We start from the raw sequence: 20,587 nt of genomic DNA on the forward strand, positions 1-20,587 counted from the left end.
AGCCTTGCAAAGTTACAAATGATCTTCTAGTTGCTTAATTCAATGGACAACATGTGCTTCTCCAGCTTATATACTAAAATTGGAAAGATGTGGAGAAGATTATCATGGTCTCTGGGCAAGAATGATAAGCAAATTCATGCAGTGCTTCATATTTTTATAGTAGGAACTCATTTTGTTATATATAGACATATCTGGATATAGAGAATATATTTGCATATAGAAAAAGTCTGGAAAGATATACATCAAAATTTTAGCAGTAGTTATGCTCAGCGATGGGATTTAGGGCAATTCTTAAATTATACATAATTTATATATATATGTATATGTTTTCACCATATATATGTGTGTATATATACATATATATTTCAACTTACATAATGATTAGATATTTCTTATCTAAATAAAAATAAATATATCACCTCAAAAGATCTAGTGATCCCTTTTCAGTTCTTACCTTATTGGACCTCTCAGCAGTATTTAATAGGATTATTACTCTTCTCTTTCCTTGGCTTCAAGAACACCACTCTCCCCTGCTCTTTCTCTACCCTCTTGGCATTTTGTTCTTAGTCTCTCCCTTTTCTACACACAGTCTCTGGGTGGTCTCATTCATGTCAGTGGCTTACATGATGCTGAAAACTCCCAACTCTATTTCTCTAGCTCAGGATTCTTGCCTGAGTTCCAGCCTCCTATATGCAATCAATTACTAGGTTTCCAGACACTTCAAAGTGAACTCATTCTCCCCCTGCCAAATTGGTCCAACTCCTATAGTCATATGTCAGTGAACAGAACCACCATCTATCAAGCCCTGTCAAAAATGGAGAAGTCATTTTTTATTCCTTTCCTTTTTCTTACCTCCTGTATCTAAAAGCTCAAGTCTAAAATAGTTCTATCTCCCATATTTCACAAACATCACTTCTTTTTTCCTCTATCCCCACTGTCTTAATCAAGGCTCTCATCATTTCTTCTTTAGGTCACTGAAACAGCCTCTTGACTATCACATTGTCCTTAGTCTTAGCCCCCTTGAATCCCTTCTCGGTTCTTCAGCCTTTGTGGTTTTTCCAAAATATAAATTACATCATGTCACTCTGGGTTGAAAAGCCTGTGATGACTCCCATTGTCTAAGGATAAAGTTCCAGTTATACTTATTGTCCTCCAGTATAGACTTATTACTCGGCATCCATCTTCAGTCTTTCTGAACTCTAGATTTGAACTGCTAGCTATTCTCCAAACATTCCATATTCTCTGATACCTCTAAGCCTTTGCTCATGTCACTCCATCTGCAAAAAACTCCTTCCCTGTTTTCTTAACTTGATTTAGTCTCAGTTATCCTTTGAGACTCAACTCAGGGTTCATTTCTTGATGTGCTCAGACCCACACTTGCTCTCAGAGTACATTTGCTTCCCTCTCCTGGGCTATAAATCACACTCTACTTAATTGTTCACTCATTTGTCTCTTTCACAGTAGAATGTTTAGCTCCTTGAGGCAAGGATTGTGAATTTAGTATTTTTTTTAATATACGCATAAGTAAATGATTGGCATACAAAAGGCAACCACTTCCCAGCTGATGTGATGAGAAGGAAATACAAAACAAGGTCTCTTGAACAAATTTACCCATGAGATACTACAGTGTCATTCTTCAAAAGTCACTAAAGTAAACATAAGTACATCTAATGGTATTTGTTCAACCCCTATACTGACAGCTTAAAGAGCTCAAAATTCAGGGAGAGCTCCAGGAAAAAAATTCAGAACTTGAATTACAGCCATTCTTACTGACAAGCATAAGGTCTTTTAAGCTGGCACTTTGCTTCAGGAATGCCATGATGTAATGCAAGGAACACAGCACACAAGTGAGAAAAAACAGTTTCTAGTTATATTTTTACTTTCCAGCCACCCAAATGATTCTCTTGGCAAATCACCTGCTTCATCTGAAATTATAGGGCAGCACCTTCACAGGCCTGAAAGAACCAGATGGTCTTCTGTATTCCCTTTAGCACTAAAATAAATAATTATAACATTTCCATGAGAATGCTTTTCAATGTTTCAGCTCTTATAATACAAACAAGATTATCTACTAACTATATATGATTATTGGGGGGCTTATTTAAGTTAAGAAGTCCCTTAAGGACTACCAAGTAAGCTTTTTAACTAAATTTAAATACCGTGTTTCTCACACTGGTATTACTGATCTCACAACAGGACAGCATGGCTTTATACTGGCTCTTCAATACTGGGGAGAAATTATCTGTCATCAATGGACCTTGGTCCACGCTCCTCCCTCTCCTCTGACCAAAGACAGGCAAGCACAAAATGCTCCTTTGACTAGATGGGAAACAGAGGAAAACAAATGGCCTCTCAAGTAACACTGAAGACAGAATTATATTTAAAATAGAAGATAATTAATATGGAAAATACCACATCTCACAGATATCTTCCTCCACTAACCCCCTCAAAGCCTACTGCTCTTTCTCTTAAACACAATCTCAATTCATTCAAATTATCATGTATCCACAGGTTTGTGTTAGGTCTGGATCTTTCTCCAGCCCAGGAAAGAGAATTATAATTATCCCATAACAAATATGTGAAGGTCCAAGTTAGCCGGGGACTTCTGGGAAAAGTCTTCCTGGAGAATAGGCAGATATGTTATTCCCCCCGTCCACTATTATAACTACACATGACACTATTGCATCCATTTGTGACAATGAGGGGAGATAATAACAACAGCTGAGGATACAAAGAGGAAGAAGGAAGGTACTTTGGTCTTTTATGACAGTAATACATTCAATTAACCAAGACTGAAACCATCCTGTCTTTGAAATAGTAGATATGATTTGATATTATTTGCAGCCAAAATCCTTCTGATGGATAAAATACTACTGATTATTTCAAAAAAGCTCTCCTTGTGTTGAAATCCGTGGACTTGCCCTACAAATGAAGGGGATGGCAAACTATAACTGGCAGGCTAAATCTGCCCGTGAACTACTTTTGTAAATAAAGCTTTATTGGAACACAGCCACTCTTTTTTTGATTGTCTGTGGTTGCTTTCCTGCTGTAACAGCCGAGCTGAGTAGTTTTAACAGAGACCACATAGCCCACAAAACTGAAAATATTTAGTATTTGGCTCATCACAGAAAAAAGTTTTCCAGCCCCTGTTCTATACCAGCAGATCTCAGCTAGGAGCTGTATCACTGAGAAATATTTTCCAGGGGCCATTCTGGATGTCCTGATCATCCTGAAGTTCTACAGAACCAAGGTTTAATGCTGTGCAATGTTAAAGTTCTACACAACAAAGGATTACCCCCACCCAAAATGCCAAGAGTGATCTTGTTGAGAAATACTACTCATATTCACTATGATAACCCTTAACTGTGTGCCATACCTTAGGCCACATGAATTGGATTTTACATTGCACCTACCACCACAAGTTCGAAGGATTCACCTCCATAGGTGAACAGCAAACCAAAAGCATAGTAGTGAACACACTATTGATTCTCATTAGACATTTATTGATTAATTAGAGAAAATATATTTATCATTACTTTGGGGCTATTTTTTTAAATTAGAATTTTCTGTTTTGGAAAACTGCTTAAATGCACACACAACATTCTAAGTTTTGTTCTAAACTACAAATTGGCTCTGCACACAATTTTTATTTAGGCATATTTTATTTTATACTCATGAATTTTTAAGTGCTTTCTACTTTCAATTTTACAGAGTGATTATAATTTCTTTGGAGTTCCTTTTATATTAAGCAGTTTTTTAATACATAATGATAATCATTTTAATTCCTGCTTTAATAAAAAGACCTTAAAATATTTTATTGAAAGGAACTAAATTAGCCTCGCTCTAGTATAAAGATCTAAACTTGAAAGAAAAACATGTGCATCTGAAACCACTGTAATTGTTTCACAATCAAGAAATATATAACCTTGGGGAGCCTGGGGTGGCTCAGTCGGTTAAGCGTCTGCCTTCGGCTCAGGTCATGATCCCAGGATCCTGGGATCAAGCCCTGCATCGGGCTCCCTGCTTGGCAGGAAGCCTGCTTCTCCCTCTCCCACTCCCCCTGCTTGTGTTCCCTCTCTCACTGTCTCACTCTCTGTCAAATAAATAAATAAATAAAATCTTAAAAAAAAAAAAAGAAATATATAACCTTAACTATATAGTCAGCTGAAACATGAAAATTATATGGGTTTTAAAATACGTAAATTGCATTCATAAAAAACAATTCACAGGATATAAAACAAATCTATCCTTAGTGGCACATACTGCAGTTTCTATAAATCATAATTCACCAAAAATTGTTATTTCAATGAAGAGACTGCAAAACTAACAAGTATTTGGAAAACCAGACTCTGTACTGCTTCCGTAAAACCAGGAGGATGAAGAAGTGGCTCAGACCTTTAGAAAATAACCAAATAGCACTTCAACTTTTCTTGTTTGAGCCAACTGTTATTTTTTTTTTCCAATTTACAGAGTAGACAAGGAAGTAAGAGGGAGGCATTAAGGTGCTCTAAACTTCATATGTGACAAGTAGTATTCCAGTTTATTAAATCCTCTCATGTTCTTTGAGAGTTAGGATTTCTTGCATATTTATAAAACAAAACCACCTAAAGCTCTCCTCAATATTCAATAAAAACGTGCCACCAACTCCTCTACTATCTATAATGGTTGCATTGCATATAGGAGACTGATCTGCTATGTAACAAGCCCCTGGTAATAATAGCAAATATTGCTAATGTACCACTGCCTGGGAGACACGCAGTGGTTCTGAGACACTGAACAGTGGGAAAGTCGTTTCAGCTTGAACCCAAAGTATGAATGACCCCACCAACACAAACAGTGTAAAATACTCCTCTCATGGGTGTACAGGACACCGATTCTAACAAGTATGTAGCTGGCAGACAGAATACACACAGGACTATACACCGAGATAAACAAAGCTATTTGGTGGAACAGAAAGACAAAAGCAAAATTAGGAGTTAACATATAAGGCAAATAGCATTATGAGCACAGCATATGGGAAGAAAGGCAAATCTCCAAAATGAATATGCTTATAGGGAATGCTGAGAAAATACACCAGAGAAATTCGGGGCCCTGACAAAATGCAACAGAAAAAAAGCAAAAAACAAAAAAAACAAAAAAAACCTGCCATGGGACAAAAGAGGATCCTACAAACTAGATGAAAAGAACACAACGAGAAACACACCTCCTGCACAATGAAGGGTTTTAATCAGTTTTCAGGGAAGAAGTAGAAATTGTTATCCAAGTATACTATAGATGACTCATACTTTGTTATCTATTGATGTGTACAGTAAAATGTACATAATTCTCAGTTTAGAGACAAACTCAGCCACTCCCCCGCCCAACTACACACACAAAAAATATTTGGTGGGGCGCCTGGGTGGCTCTTCGGTTAAACATCCGACTCTTGGTTTCAGTTCAGGTCATGATCTCAGTGTCATGGAATCAAGCCCTGAGTGGGGCTCTGTGCTCAGCAGGGAGTCTGCTTGAGATTCTGTCTCTTTCTCTTCCCCTCCCCCGCCAACTCTTGCATGTGCGCGCTCTAAAATGAATAAATAAATCTTTTTTTAATAAAGATTTTATTTATTTATTTGAGAGAGAGAGAGAATGAGAGATAGAAAGCACGAGAGGGAAGAGGGTCAGAGGGAGAAGCAGACTCCCTGCTGAGCAGGAAGCCCGATGTGGGACTCGATCCCGGGACTCCAGGATCATGACCTGAGCCGAAGGCAGTCGCTCAACCAACTGAGCCACCCAGGCGCCCTGAATAAATAAATCTTAAAAAAAAAATACTGGGTTCTAGGAAAAAAGTTGAAGGCTAACTCACATAGCATTGTTCATTGAACAATGCGGTAGTGTCATCACTACCGCCAAGTCTCTAATACCCCAAAGGGTCAAAAGTTGGGTAAGCAACATCACTTTTGAACTAGACTTTGAATTATACAAAATGATTCATCACAACTGGGAAGGAATTGGAAAATACAGACAGAAAGAAAAATGATCTAAAATTCCACTCTAACCACCCTGGTGTATATTTCATGACAGACTGTTTCTGCATCTCATACTATGTATGTTGAAAGTTTTTCTTTAAAATTGGGTTCATCATGTGCACTGCTTTAAACAACCTGTTTTGTTTGTCGTTTTTATTATATAGTAAACCAGTTTTCAATGTTAATGTGTTTCTGTGTATAAATAACTGCACGGTAGGCCATTTTATTGAATTTTCCTGCCTGATTCTTTGTGGTTAGACACATACAGTATCTCCTCATTGTTGTAAATGTACCGGGGATTTAATTCATAGAGGTGAGGGAAGCATGACATAAACAGGTTAATGCCATTGAAAGAAGCTTTATTACTCACAGTTCCCAAGAGGAGGAGGCATGTCTCTTCACATCATAGGTCCACATGGGGAAGCAGCAGGGTTAGTCAGGAGGCAGAAGGGGATGGAGAGGAGAGCGTGGCCCAGAGCCTTTACTGTGGTTTCCAAGGGAAGACATGGGTGAGGCAGGATAGGTAAATTTGAGTAAGTTTAGGAATGGATAATTTCAGCGGGCTCTGAACTACATGCGTGGTCTCTAGCTGTCTGGTACTTGGTCCTGTGGTAATTTGGGGCAGGAAAAGTCGGGGCTTGGTGTGTGAGTTAAAAGAGAAGGATGCAGATATGGGCTTTGAAGTGATTGGTATACGTAAGAAAGGCATTCTCCCAGGCAAACTGCTTATCCTTAGGAATTAGCTAGCCCTGAGAGGACAGTCTCTTCAGGACTTGCAAGGCACCAAGATGTTAAAATACCATAAAATGCAGAAAATTAAAACATAAGGAATACACCCATACAAACAGATGCCCAGTGAGCTTCCCTTCAGCAGCCTCTCCTCCTCCCTGATCTATCAAGATACTGGGATTCCATCCACCTAGATCATCGATACCTTCAGCATCTGGCACCATTCTTTTCTACCCTAACTCTGGCTTTATTCTTGATGACCTCAAAGTCCTTGTTTCTGAACCATCTGCCGGGTCTCTGACTTTTCTTTCTCTCCATTCCAGCCATCCATTCCCATAACCACTTCCTTGGCCTACTCATCACCAGAACTGGCATCAGAAGGCAGTTTGGGGAGCTATAATGCCAAAGGGTTCAGGAATTTTTAAAAAATCAACTCAAAGCTAGGTTCTCCTAACATTAAAAAAGATCACCAAATTGTGCTCCAGATCAAAACATCTGAAAGAGCATCAGTACCATTTTGGGAACAAACACTCTTCATTCTTCTGCATAAACAGTTGTTTTGAGGGTAAGCTGGTACTGTACTTTTTGAGTTAAAAATTTTAATTCTCATATGTTCGTCTCTGAAATTCAACTTCCAGTAATGTATCTCAATGATAAAATTTATAAAACACAATTCTCACAATTTTTTCTCATTATGTTTATATTCTCATAATATTTGGGAAACTGCACAAAGGCCAGTGTGGCTGGGACACAGAAGAGTGTAGGGGAGGATGGAATGTGAGAACTGGAAGGGGAAGGTCTCAGGAGGGCTCGCAGCACAAGGGCAAAAATGTGGACTCTGTCCTCTGTGCAAAGAGAAACAAATGTGGGGTTTCCAGCAGGACAGTGATCAGCTTCTGTCAATTTTTATGACCTCCTTCACCATACACATGACTACTCCAAAGGCAGAGTTGTTAGGTTTCTGAAAAATATGCCTGAAGAGCCATGAAGAGCAGAAAAGAGGATGAAGCTGCTGCCTATAAGACAAGAGAGTAAAAACTCATGAAAACAATCTAAAAAGATAAGAATTATGCTGTGAAGTTGAAGAAAATAAAATTAATAAAGAAGTTGGTGATAGTGGAAAATAGTAAGTCAGAGTTTATCTAAAAGCTATGGAAGAAAAATTCCTTCAGGGAAAATAGCTTAACAGCAAATTAAGTGATAGTTATGGCTAAAATGAGAAATCAGCAGGAATAATCTGAACTGCTTCTATGGGACAAAAAATAATTCAGTCTGGACTAATCTTAAGAGAAATATTATTAATTCTTTAAAAGCTTAACTACTTAGATTTCCAAAAAAGTTTTTGTAAAGAAAAAATTAAAAATTAAAAAAAAAGTTTATAAAAAAAACAGTTGACAACTTCACCAACTTTAAGCAATATCATCTATCTTAGATTAACTTTTTCAAATATGTTTTTGAAATAGGAAAAACCTAGGTCAAAATATCAACTAAGTTGCACGAGGACTTCTCAAGAATGACTTAAAATCATGAATATTCTATTTTTAATAAATCTAAACTATGGAAATATACAGTCATTCTATTGAGCAAAGAATTCATCATTACATATTATAACATCTTTATGATTTGGCACAGTGTCAAGGCTATTCAAGGAACAGTATGTTTCCCCTCATTAAGTATAATGTCTGTATTGAGCAGCATGTTTTTAAGACATCAAGTATCAAAAACCTTGAACAAGAAATGTTAACACTTTCACAGTGTGTAGTTAAACACTAAATAAACTAACAATAGACTCCAAACAGAAAGCATGGATTGAATATGTTTGGACCAGGAGTTACTTATGTGAAAAACTTGTAAATCATCTGAAGCACACAAGATTAACTGTCTAAGTACACTACAGTGGAATTCCATTTTAATACCAACAATGGAAAATAAGATTTAATAGAGAAGTGCCATAATATAACAGGGGGGTTGACCATATGTTTATGAAGATAGAATTTAACCTGTGATGTAATTGCCATTAGGATGCAACCAGGCTCATAATAGCAAAACTGCACTTTATCTGTTCAACCAGATTTGTCAGACACCCACGGGAAATGTGTTTCTAGGAGGAGGTGGCAGGCAGTAGTGAGTGCACTGGGTTTTCACAGAATGATAATCATCCCACAAACTTCCCTTAAAGTAGCTCTGAGAACGGGGATGTGTGTAGCCTTATTACTGTGTGTGTCAAACCCTCCTGGCATATTTCACATGACTCTGGAGCTGCTTCACTCCTTGGATTCACATGCTAACTTGTTTTTGTGACTTAAGGCAAATGGGAAGCCAATGCTGAAATAATTAAAAACTACAGGCTTTTTAGAGTTGGAAGAAATCTGTTTTTTTGAAACAACACATTCTTTATTTGATGGCAAAACCATCTACATCTTTAGAAGCAAGTTTGTAACTCTTTCCTTCACGTTTGAGTGGTGATCTCACAAGATGATAAGGCCAAAATACATTCCCTGAGCTACAACCCCCAAAACGTCTAGCACAGAAGCAGTTCTGAAAAGGAGCAGGTACACAGAAAGTAAGAACAAGGGACGGGAGATCTTGGAAAATCTACATCTAAACTACACATCTTTACTAAACTCAGAATCATATTCAGGACCTATGCAAAATTTTGTTAAACATGCAAGATTTTTATTTATATAGTATTTGCGTGTGTGTTCTGGAAAATTTCCTTAGTGTAATCATCTCTATCCCCCTGCCCCCATTTAACCCACCACACTCATCCCAGAGCAAATATTCTTTTTTCCCTTGACATTTTTTATTTAAATTCAATTAATTAACATGGTATTATTAGTTTCAGAGGTAGAGTTTAGTGATTCATCAGTTGCATATGGCACCCCATGCTCCTTACATCCAGTGCCCTCCTTAATACCCATCACCCAGTTACCCCATCCTCCCACCCACCTCCCCTCCAGCAAACCTCGGTTTGTTTCCTAGAGTTAAGAGTCTCCAGAGCAAATGTTCTAAACAACAACCCATTGTTATCCTCCTACCTGTCCTTCAGCCATTTGCCATCACCTCCTACCATGCAGGGTTGTTAAACATCTGGCCCTGCTTAGCTGTCCACACTGATCCTCATGACCCCTCCATTGTGCTTTCCAGATGCACACTCATTTCCCCGCAGGACTCCAAATATACACACATATGCACAACCAACTTCATATTTCTAGGACACATATGCCCACCCACACACATAGGTTATGCAGAACTGTACCCTCTGTGTGCCTCTCTCTTGCCCAGCAGACAAACACCCACTGCTCTTTCATGTCTCAAAAAAAGCATGCTGTTTTCTGTCTTCTCCGTTTTTTGTTTCACACCCCACTCTAGGCAGAGTTGTGAGTACATAGCACAACTACTCACTCTTTAATTCCATATTTATATGTCCCTCCCTAAAATAGGCTGAGTCTCCTTCATCTTCACACTCCCAGAACCAAGCACAGTGACTGATATACAGGAGACTTACAAAATAATGTTTCAGTTAAATCAGTAATTCAGTGTATGCATGTATTTATGAACTTGAAAAACTCATTTCTATTTATTCCACGTTTATATATGCTTATAAATTAGAAAATGATGCAAATTTAAACATTTCCATTTCTTGGAAGATGACAGCATTTCCCACTATACAGAAAATAAAGCACAATCCTTATGCTGGGAACATTTATATCTTATAGATACTTAGAAAAAGAAAAGTAGAAGACTGTATTCATTTTGCATTAGTTTTATAATAATATTAGGTGAATACTGAACTTAAAGAAAATGTGTAATATTTCTTTAATTTAGGTATATTTTAATTTTTTTGTTAAGACTTTATTTTTTAGAGCAGCTTTAGGTGAACGACAAAATTGAGCAGGAGGCACAGAGATTTCCTACATACCCCTTGTCCCCCACCTATGCATAGGCTCCCCCATTATCAACATCACTCACCAGAATGGTACATTTTTTTTTACCAAGGATGAAACTACATTGACTTATCATAATAACCCAAATAACATAGTTTACCTTAGGATTTACTCTTGGTGTTGTACATTCTATGAGTTTGGACAAATGTATAATGATATATAACCTCCATTATAATATTATCCAGAGTATTTGCACTGCCCTAAAAATGATCTGTGCTTCACCTATTCAACTCTTCCCCTCCCTTCCCTCCCTCCCCCTTCCACCCCTTCCCCTGCAATCACTGGTATTTCTATTTTCTCTACAGTTTTGCCTTTTCCAGAATGTCTAATAGTTGGAATCATAATGTAGTCTTTTCAGATGGCTTTCTTTCACTTAGCAATATGCATTTAAGATTCCTTCCTACCTTTTCGTGACCTATTCATTTCCTCTTAACACTGAATAATATTTTATTGCCTGGATGTATCACAGTTTGTTTATACATGCATCTACTGAAGGACACCTCGGTTACTTCCAAGTTTCTACAATTATGAATAAAGCAGTCATAAACACCCTTGTGCACGTTTCTGTGTAGATATATTTTCAATTCCTTTGAGTAAATACCAAGGAGTGCAATTGCTGAAACATATGGTGAGAGTATGCTTAGTTTTGTAAGAAACCGCCAGACTATCTTCCAAGGTGACTGTACCATTTCGCAGTACCACCAGCAATGAATGAGAGTCCCCACTGCTCCACATCCTCCTCATCAGCATTTGATGTTCTCAGTCTTCCAGTTTGGGCCATTCTAATAGGCTTCGTACTGGTATGTAACTGTTGTTTCAATTTGCATTCCCCGGGTGACATATGATGTGGATCATCTTTTCATAAATTTATCCACCATCCGTACAGTTTATTTGATGAATGCCTATTAAGGTCTTTGGCTTATTTTTATTTGGATTGTTTGTTTCCTTATGATTGAGTTTTAAGGGTTCTTTGTGTATGTTGCATAACAGTCATTTATCAGATCTGTGTTCTGTAAATATTTTCTTCCAGTCTATGGCTTGTCTTCAAATTCTCTTAATATTGTCTTTGGCAGGTAAGTTTTAAAATTTAATGCAGCTCAGTTTCTTTCTTTCATGGATTGTGCTTTTGGCATCATATCTAAAAACTCATTACCATACACAGGATCATCTAGCTATACTTCTATGTTATCATCCAGGAGTTTTATAGTTTTGTGTTTTAGGTCTATAATTCATATTGAGTTTTTATGAACAGTATAAATTTTTGTCTAGATTCATTTTTTTTAAAATTTTTTCATGTGGATGTCAAGTTCTATGTCTTTGCTCCATTGTATTGCTTTTGCTCATTTGCAAAAAATCATTGACTATATTTATAGAAGTCTACTTCTGGGCTGCCTGTTCTAGTCCATTGATCTATCTGGCTAAAGTTTCACCAATACCAACACTGTCTTAATTATTATAGCTTTATAATAAGTGTTGACACTGGGTAGCTTCAGTCTTCCAACTTTGTTCTGCTCCTTCAACATTGTGATGGCTACTACAAGTCTTTTGACTCTCCATAGAAACTTTAGAATAAATTAATTGGTATCCATAAAACAATTTGCTGGGATTTTGATTGGGACTGCACTGCACTGAATCTGTAGATCAAGTTGGGAAGGATGAACATTTTGACAATATTGAGTCTTCCTATCCATGAAAATAGAAAATTCTCTCCATTTATTTAGTTCTTTGATTTTGTTCATTAGAGTTTTATAGCTTCCTCATATATATCTTATACATATTTCAGTAGGTTTATACTTAGGTATTTCTCCTCTTTTGGTAAAAACATAAATGATATTGTGTTATTAATTTCAGATTTCATTTGTTCATTATTAGTATATAGAAAGGCAAATAACTTTTGTATATTAATGTTATATCCTGCAAATTTGCTATAATCCTTTTTTAGTCCAGGAGGGGATTTTGGTCAATTCTTTCAGATTTTCCACATAGATGATCATGTTATCTGTGAACAAAGATAGTTTTATATCTTCCTTTTTAATCTGTATACATTTTATTTCCTTTTCTTGCCTTATTGCATTAAAAAGTTCTTCTAATATGATGCTGAAAAGCAAGTACATCTTGCTTTATACCTGATCTTAGTGGGAAAGCTTCCATCTTCTCACTGATAAGTATGATATCAATGTAGATTTTTTGTAGCTATTCTTGATCAAGTTGAGGAAGTTCTCCTCTATTCCTAGTTTACTGAGACTTTTTAGGTGTTGGATTTTGTCTAAGGCTTTTTCTGCATCTATCATTTTGATCATGTGATTTTTCATTTTCAGTCTTTTGATGTGATGGATTACATTATTTGGCTTTTGAATGTTGAACTGGCCTTGCTTATCTGGGAGAAATGCCATGTGGCCATGGTGTATAATTCTTTTTATACTTTTTTGGGTTCAATTTGCTAATAGTTTTTTGAGAATTTTTGCATCTTCATCTTCATAAGAGATAATGATCTGTAGTTTCCTTGTAAATTCTTTGTCTGATTTTGGTATTAGGGTAATGCTGGCCTCAGAATTGGTTAGGTAGTATGTGCTCTGCTTCTATCCTCTGAAAGAGATTATAGAGAATTGATATCATTTCTTCCTTAAATGTATAGTAGAATTCACCAGTTAATCCATACAGACCTGTGTTTCCCATTTTAGAATGTTATTAATTATTAATTCAAGAAGGTTATTAATTATTGATTCAATTTCTTTAATAATATAAGACTCTTCAGATCATCTATTTCTTTTTGTGAGAATTTTGGCAGTTTGTGTCTTTCAAGAAATTGGTCTATTTAGTCTAGGTTATCAAATTTGTGGGCACAGAGTTGTTCATAATATTCATTACTATCCTTTTTTTTTTAAGATTTTATTTATTTATTTGACAGAGAGAGACACAGCAAGAGAGGGAACACAAGCAGGGGGAGTGGTAGAGGGAGAAGCAGGCTTCCCGCAGAGTGGGGAGCCCGATGTGGGGCTTGATTCCAGGACCCAGGGATCATGACCTGAGCCGAAGGCAGATGCTTAATGACTGAGCCACCCAGGTGCCCTTATCCTTTTAATTTCCATAAGATTTGTATCAGTGTCTCCTTTTTCATTTCTAATATTAGTAATTTATGTCTTCTCTTTGTTTTTCTTAGTTAGCCTAGCTAGAGGCTTATCAATTTCATTGATCTTTCAAAGAACCACCTTTGGGTTTCATTGATTTTGTCTACTAATTTTCTGTTTTCAATTTCATTAATTTCTGCTGTAATTCTTACTATTTCTTTTATTGTTTACTTTGGATTTACTCAGATTTGCTCTTCTTTTTCTAGTTCTCTAAGGTAGAAACCTAGATGATTGATTTTATATCTTTCTTCTTTTCTAATACATAGATTCAATGATATAAATTTCCCTCTAAATACCGCCTTCACTGCATCCCTCAAATTTTGGTAAGTTGTATTTTCATTTTCATTTTGTTCAAAATATTTTATATTTTCTTTGATCCATGTATCATTTTAAAGTGTGCTATTTAATATACACATATTTTGGAATTTTTCAGTCATCTTTCTGTTTTTTTATTTTTTTAAATTCCATTATGGTCTAAGAGCAAACACTAGACGATTTCTGTTGTTTTAAATTTGTTAATGTGTCTTTAGTGGCCCAGAATGTGGTTTATCTTGGCAAATACTCCACATGAGCCTAAAAAGAATATGTATTTTGCTGTTGTATGAAATAGTCTATAGATAGCAATTATATCCAGTTACCTGATGGTATTATTGAGTTCAAGTATGTCCTTACTTGTCTGTCTGCTGTATCTGCCCATTTCTGAGAGAGAGGTGTTGAAGTTTGCAACTATGATAGTGGATTCATCTATTTTTCCTTGTGGTTCTATAAGTTTTTGCTTGATATCTAGTTTGATGCTCTGTTGTTAGGAGCAAATAATCTATACAATTGAAATACCTACTTTCATTGTATCTACTTTTTCAGATGCTCTTTTCTATTTTATTCTATTTTTTAATCACTCATCAGGCCTCAGTACACTGATTTCTCAGCCCACTAATATGGACCTATTCCCTCATTTAGAAAAACACATATATATTTTTTAAAGAAATGTAGGTATCTCATTTACAAAAGTTCATTTTAAGAGGTATAATCTTCCACTTCTCAATTATAGCAAAGATCATATCACAATCCATTACTCTTTCATTAAACAAATGTTAACTCAGCCTCTATTATATGATCCAAAGCGTCCTTTGTTGATTAGTTTCTCCCCTTCTGGGTATCTCATTTTATAATACCACTCCACCAAGGTTAAACTGTAGCAATTCGTAATTTACTTAAAGTTATTTCCTAACTTTTGATATTCTATTCAAAAGAACTGTAAATTGGCTCCTCAAATATGTCAATTTGCAGACTTGCTAACCCTTCCAGATTTGGTTTCCACTTCCAGACTTGGCTTCTACTTTTCCTTTTGTGTACCTTCCCTGACACACTTGAAACTCTTATATACTCTCAGTGCAAATGGCACATTTTTCCATAAGAACAATAATCATGCTCCCCTGTAATTGCATGCATACTTGGCTCCTGAAGCAAGAACAAGGGCCATATAGCTGACCCCATGCCCAGCTTCGGTCAAAAATCCCTCTCCCCACCCCACACACATACCCACACATCAATGCTCCACAGTACCCCATACTTCCTATCATAATTATAGTTAATTGTTTTATTTCTATCTCTCCTTCTAGAGTATATGCTCTATGAGTACAGAAACCATGTTCCTAGCAATTATTCTCCCAGGATCTGGTGCAGAAGGCAAAGCACAATAGATTCTCAATCAATATTGATTGAATTAATTAATTAATGCTCACCACCAAAAGCATCCTGATGACTTAGCTTCTCTACACTAGTCTTGAACCAGCAGCAACTATTTGATTGAAATCCTCCCCCACATTACCTTTCCTAAAATATCTTTCAAAATACAATGTGTTCCCTGAGTTGCTCTTCTTCTCGCATTTTCCAAACGCTTCTCCTGGCTCCTTTCATCAACTTTCCTCACCTGGTAAACATTCCTCAATTTTAATTACATGCTTATTGTGGTGAATCACAATTGAAGTAATTTTAGAAGGTGAGATATTTGCTAACTGTAGAAGAAAAAAGCCTAATGAAATTCAAATATCTTCCCCTGCTTATTATCCAAATTTACAGCTGTTTGCATAGCTCTACTTAATGAATATAGCTATTTTCATATCCATCCGAATCCCCAATCTTTCTTGTTTCTGTTTAAAACTGTCTATCCTCCCCCAGAAATCAGGGAATAATCTTTTCTTTTTTTAAACCAGACTTGACTACAGCTTCCCTCACATTTGCTATGGAAAAAAAATAAAACATATTTTGGGAGTTCCCCCGAAAAGTTGTAGAAGGAAAGTAAGGAAAACAGGAAGGGAGCAAGGGAGGAAGGAGAGAGAGGGAGATGTGCGGGAGGGAGATCTCTTCCATATGGCTCAAGAATTTTTTCACAAGCGATGAAAGTCAAATTATGGAGCTACTATTAAGAATGCGCCTGAGACCATAGATTGGTCCAGTTTCTGTCAAAGCTCTAATAAGATTTATTGCAAAATTGGAAACAATGTAAAAACATGGTGAGATTAATCTTTCAGCCCTCTCATATATTTTTAAGCCTAAACTGATTTCGCTTTTCTTCTATTGTCAATTTATAAAAATTTCAACTTCTTGCATAAACACAATATTTATTTGTAGACTGTACACATGCATCTAACTTTTTGCATACTTGTCTATAATAGTGGAAATTAGTTACTTAAGATGAAAGGTGTACATCCTAAGAGTAATTTTCTCTATCCCCATATTGAATCTAAAAATCACATATAAAAGACAGAACTTGTTAAATCTGTAATGATTAAAAGACTGTTTATGTCCAGATTCATGCAAATTTCAGGCTTATGGTATTTCAGAATGATATTATCATCAGCATTTACTTGGAATGGAAGGAATGGATAAATTGGGAAGGGAGAGAAGATCCTGGAAGCACAGAAGGCTGATTAATCTGACTCACTGTTTTCTTTCCTAAGTCACTGGTTAAAACTCTTCAAGGGCTACTTGCTTTTGTAGTTGTAAATGCTTGAGTCTGTATGGATAATGCTGGTAAACCTCCGAGAAAATGCAACAGTCACAACTACACAGGATATAGATGAGCACAAATGTCTCACCATCAGAAAAATGTCAAGTACACCCACAAGGTTCAGGATGGCCTCTTTGTATACAATAGCTAATATACCATTATTAGCTCTACAAGAACCAAAAGCTTTTCTTGTAAAAACAAAATGACGATAGTCAATGATTCACAAAAATCTATCTCCTACAATTACCCCCAAAAGGCTCATTTATTTCAAAACAATAAAAACCTATTAAGATGGCTTTGCAACAATATTTATTAAACTACTGTTAGTCCTAGCTCTTAGTCAATTGTTGGTGAGTTACAGAATTAGTGGGCAGATAAAAAGGGATGCTATTCTAAGAAAGGATAATGCCCCATTAAAAATTAGTCTTCTTCTATTATACAAGGAACTTTTAGTTTATAAAGAGTGGGAGTGAGGGATCCTCTACAGACTTGGCTACGAAAAATCTCCATCATGGACCTTTCCCTATACCCACTTCCTTTCTCTCTGGGATGCCAGAAAGAGGGCGCTAGGGGATGACTGAGCCATGAAATACAAAGTGGCTAGGTCTCTAAGCCACCTCAATAAACAGTCATCCAAATAGAAATGTTTGTGCTGAACATGCCTGCATTGGAATATACTAAAATGAGGTGTGGGCAAGTGTTTATTAAGCAATCAGCTTTCCCTAACTAATACACCAGTTGAAAAATAATGTTTTCTTATCATTGCTGTTTGGATTGTTTTTTCTTTTGCTAGGAGGGATGTTAAAAATGTCACTTATCAAGGATTCATATTTTCATCACAGTTTAAATGATCATGAAATAAGTCCTTTCTCCTTATTTTAAGGATTTTTATGTTCTTTCTCTACAGTGTTTTCAGTCTAATGCATCCAGCTTGAAAAGATTGAAAGTTTTAGTAAATAAAAAGGGGAGGGTTAGTGAAAAAAAGGGGGGGGAATTTTACAAGTGAGACTGGAAATTGAAGAAAATAAAAAATTCCAGCCACCATATCACTAATTATTTCTTAAATACTAAGGTACATTCATTCTCCAAATTCATATTGTACAGTGGTAAAGATTTGAGAAGATTACAAAAGACTTCACCATTCTTATGGAAGCTTTTTGGTTTGTTTGTTTGCTGGAAATAAAAGTACATACTTTATTTATTCCCTCAGTTTTATGTAAGGTCTTTTTTTCAGTTCCAGGATCCCTTCCAGGATGTTGTCATAACTCCTTAGGCTCCTCTGGGCTGTGGCAGCTTCTCAGACATCCCTTATTTTTGATGACTTAGAGAGTTTTGAGGAGTACTGGTTGGGTATTTTGTAAAATAACCCTAACTTAAGATTTGTCTGATGTTTTCTCATGATTAGACTGGGATTATGGGTTGTTGAGTAGAAAACCACAGACATAAAGTGTCATTCTCATTACATAAGCTACCAGCATGGCATCACAATTGATGTTAAACTTGATCACCTGGCTGAAGCAGTGTTTTGCAAGTTTTTTTTTTTTTTTAAACTGGAAAGTTACTTTTCCCTTCCATTGTATAATATTTAGAAGGAACTCACTATGAAACCCATGCTTAAGGAGTAGTTACAACACATAAATTATTGAAAGTCTTCTCATGAGAAATTTGTCTATTCTCATCTATTTATTCAATTATGTACTTATATCAATGTTTACTTATGGATATTTATCTTATACCTCATGCTGGAATCTAATATATTTTATTTTATAGCACAAATTGTGGTAGGTTTGGCCACAGGAAGCACTTCCAATTGGCTCCTATGTCCCCTTCACATATATCGCCATTGTGTTTTTATTTCCTTACTTTCTGGCATTACAAGATGCTCTAGTTTCATGTCATATATTTCTGCCTCAAATCTAGAATCATCCACTTTTCCAAGGAGCCCTGGTTACTTTCACTGAAGAGCGGTATTAGAAACCAAACTCTGGGGGTTAGGTGTGCTTTTTGCTTCTAAGCCCTCCCAGCTAATAGACTGCAGAAAGCTGTGTTTGTCTCTACCAACTCACTTAGAGACACTTATCTATGAGTATTTCTATATGTAACCACTTATATTTACATTGAGTAAACATGTTCTATTTATTTTTTTTAAAGATTTTATTTATTCATGAGAGACAGAGGGGGAGAGAGAGAGAGAGAGAGAGAGAGAGAGAGAGAGAGAGAGAAGCAGAGGGAGAAGCAGGCTCCCAAGGAGCAGGGAGCCCGATGCGGGACTTGATCCCAGGACCTGGGATCATGACCTGAGCCGAAGGCAGATGCCTAACCATCTGAGCCACCCAGGCGCCTGAGTAAACATGTTTTAGACTGACTTATTCATCTGTGATCTTCCTCAGTAAAAGTCATAATCACAATCTAATCATGAGGAAAACAATCTAATGAATCAAAAAGTCCATGCTTCTCCTGTGATTTGCTATGCAATAGGAAGGCAACGTGTTCCTGATGGGCACTGCCAACAGCACTGTCCTTTGGATGGCCTCGTGGGGTTTCTGTGGCCGCAGCCTTCAAGGAGGGCCTGGGACAGGGACAAAGATACAGCCATTACCTCGGTTCAACTGAAGCAGTTTCGTCTGTTGCTGGGCAACTTTTGACAGATGTTTCTTTCACTCTCCCTGAACTCCAACTCCTTCCCCTTCCCTTTGCATTCTCATCCTTTTAAAAATTTCTAACATCATGCTCTCCAAACAGAATTGGGGAGCGGAGCATAACATCCTTTATGAAAATGGGAGGAACCTATTCTTTTTTTAAACACCACAGGGAAAATTCACTTTTACCCACAAATGTAGAAAACACAAGGCAGTCATTGAGTGTTGCCACAGGGACTGGTACTCTTTCATTATTTTAAGAAAAGGAAGTTATGGGGAGGGGGCTTTCTAGATGCATTCCTGCAAAGCCTGTAGACTACCTATTTGTCATCTACTCAGATCAGCTGACCTGCTTGTTGGATCACATCATGTGCACACAGGTTAATTTTTAAAACTCCACTGAACTTTTTATAACCTGGATTTTGATATTGTTCTAGTCCGGCTCCTGACCTGATTCTCTCAACTTGCCCCTGTGTGAGTGCCTTCCTGCACTACTAGTGTCCATGGCTGCCCATGGACAGCAAAACTATAGATGCTAACCTTCAGATGGCTTCAAATTGATTCTGCCACGGGACCCTTCTTTGAAGGTAAACAGTACCTCTCTCAGCCTGGCTCTTTGCTACAGGAATGGTTTTAGCTCAGAGTTCTTAACAATCAGCCTATTTCTGTCCCATTTGATGTTTATCGAGCATGTCTGTCTAGTCACAGACCATGTTAGGGGAACAATAGGCACCGAGATGAATAAGGTTTATGTCCTTATGGCTACAGAAGCTACATCCTATTGGGGGTGACGGGCACATAAGAGCATGAGTGGAGAGGGTGGGATGTGGAAGATTCCACACATAGGGAGATATTTCCACTATCTTGATAGGCATGCAGGAATTTTTCAGGTGAAAGTAAGCAGGACAAAAATGTTCCAGAGAACAAAGAGCACTCCAAAGGTACAGAAGCAGCGGCAATTATAGTGTTTAAGGACTAGAAGGACTTCACAAATGGGGTAAAGTAAAGGGAAGGGAAGGTAGAGAGCTGGAAGGGGCTCGAACAAATGCACTTCATAGGCTGTGATCAGGAGTTTGGATGCTACCAAAAAGTGATGGAAGCTATGGAAGAAATTAAACCACATAGTGAC

The 20,587-nt window shown here is 36.9% G+C and overlaps 1 protein-coding gene and 1 non-coding gene across 9 annotated transcripts in view; one reads left to right on the plus strand and one right to left on the minus strand.

The window, feature by feature from the left end:
* Positions 1–20,587, minus strand: part of CTNNA2 (catenin alpha 2) — a 1,086,060-nt gene that overhangs the window by 965,091 nt on the left and 100,382 nt on the right. The window lies entirely within an intron of this gene.
* LOC113938789 lies at positions 54–156 on the plus strand. Its single transcript, XR_003524995.1, has one exon. It is a non-coding gene; the product is annotated as a U6 spliceosomal RNA (small nuclear RNA).

The sequence above is a fragment of the Zalophus californianus genome, chromosome 8 (assembly GCF_009762305.2).
Source record: "Zalophus californianus isolate mZalCal1 chromosome 8, mZalCal1.pri.v2, whole genome shotgun sequence".
NCBI classification, from domain to species: domain Eukaryota; kingdom Metazoa; phylum Chordata; class Mammalia; order Carnivora; family Otariidae; genus Zalophus; species Zalophus californianus.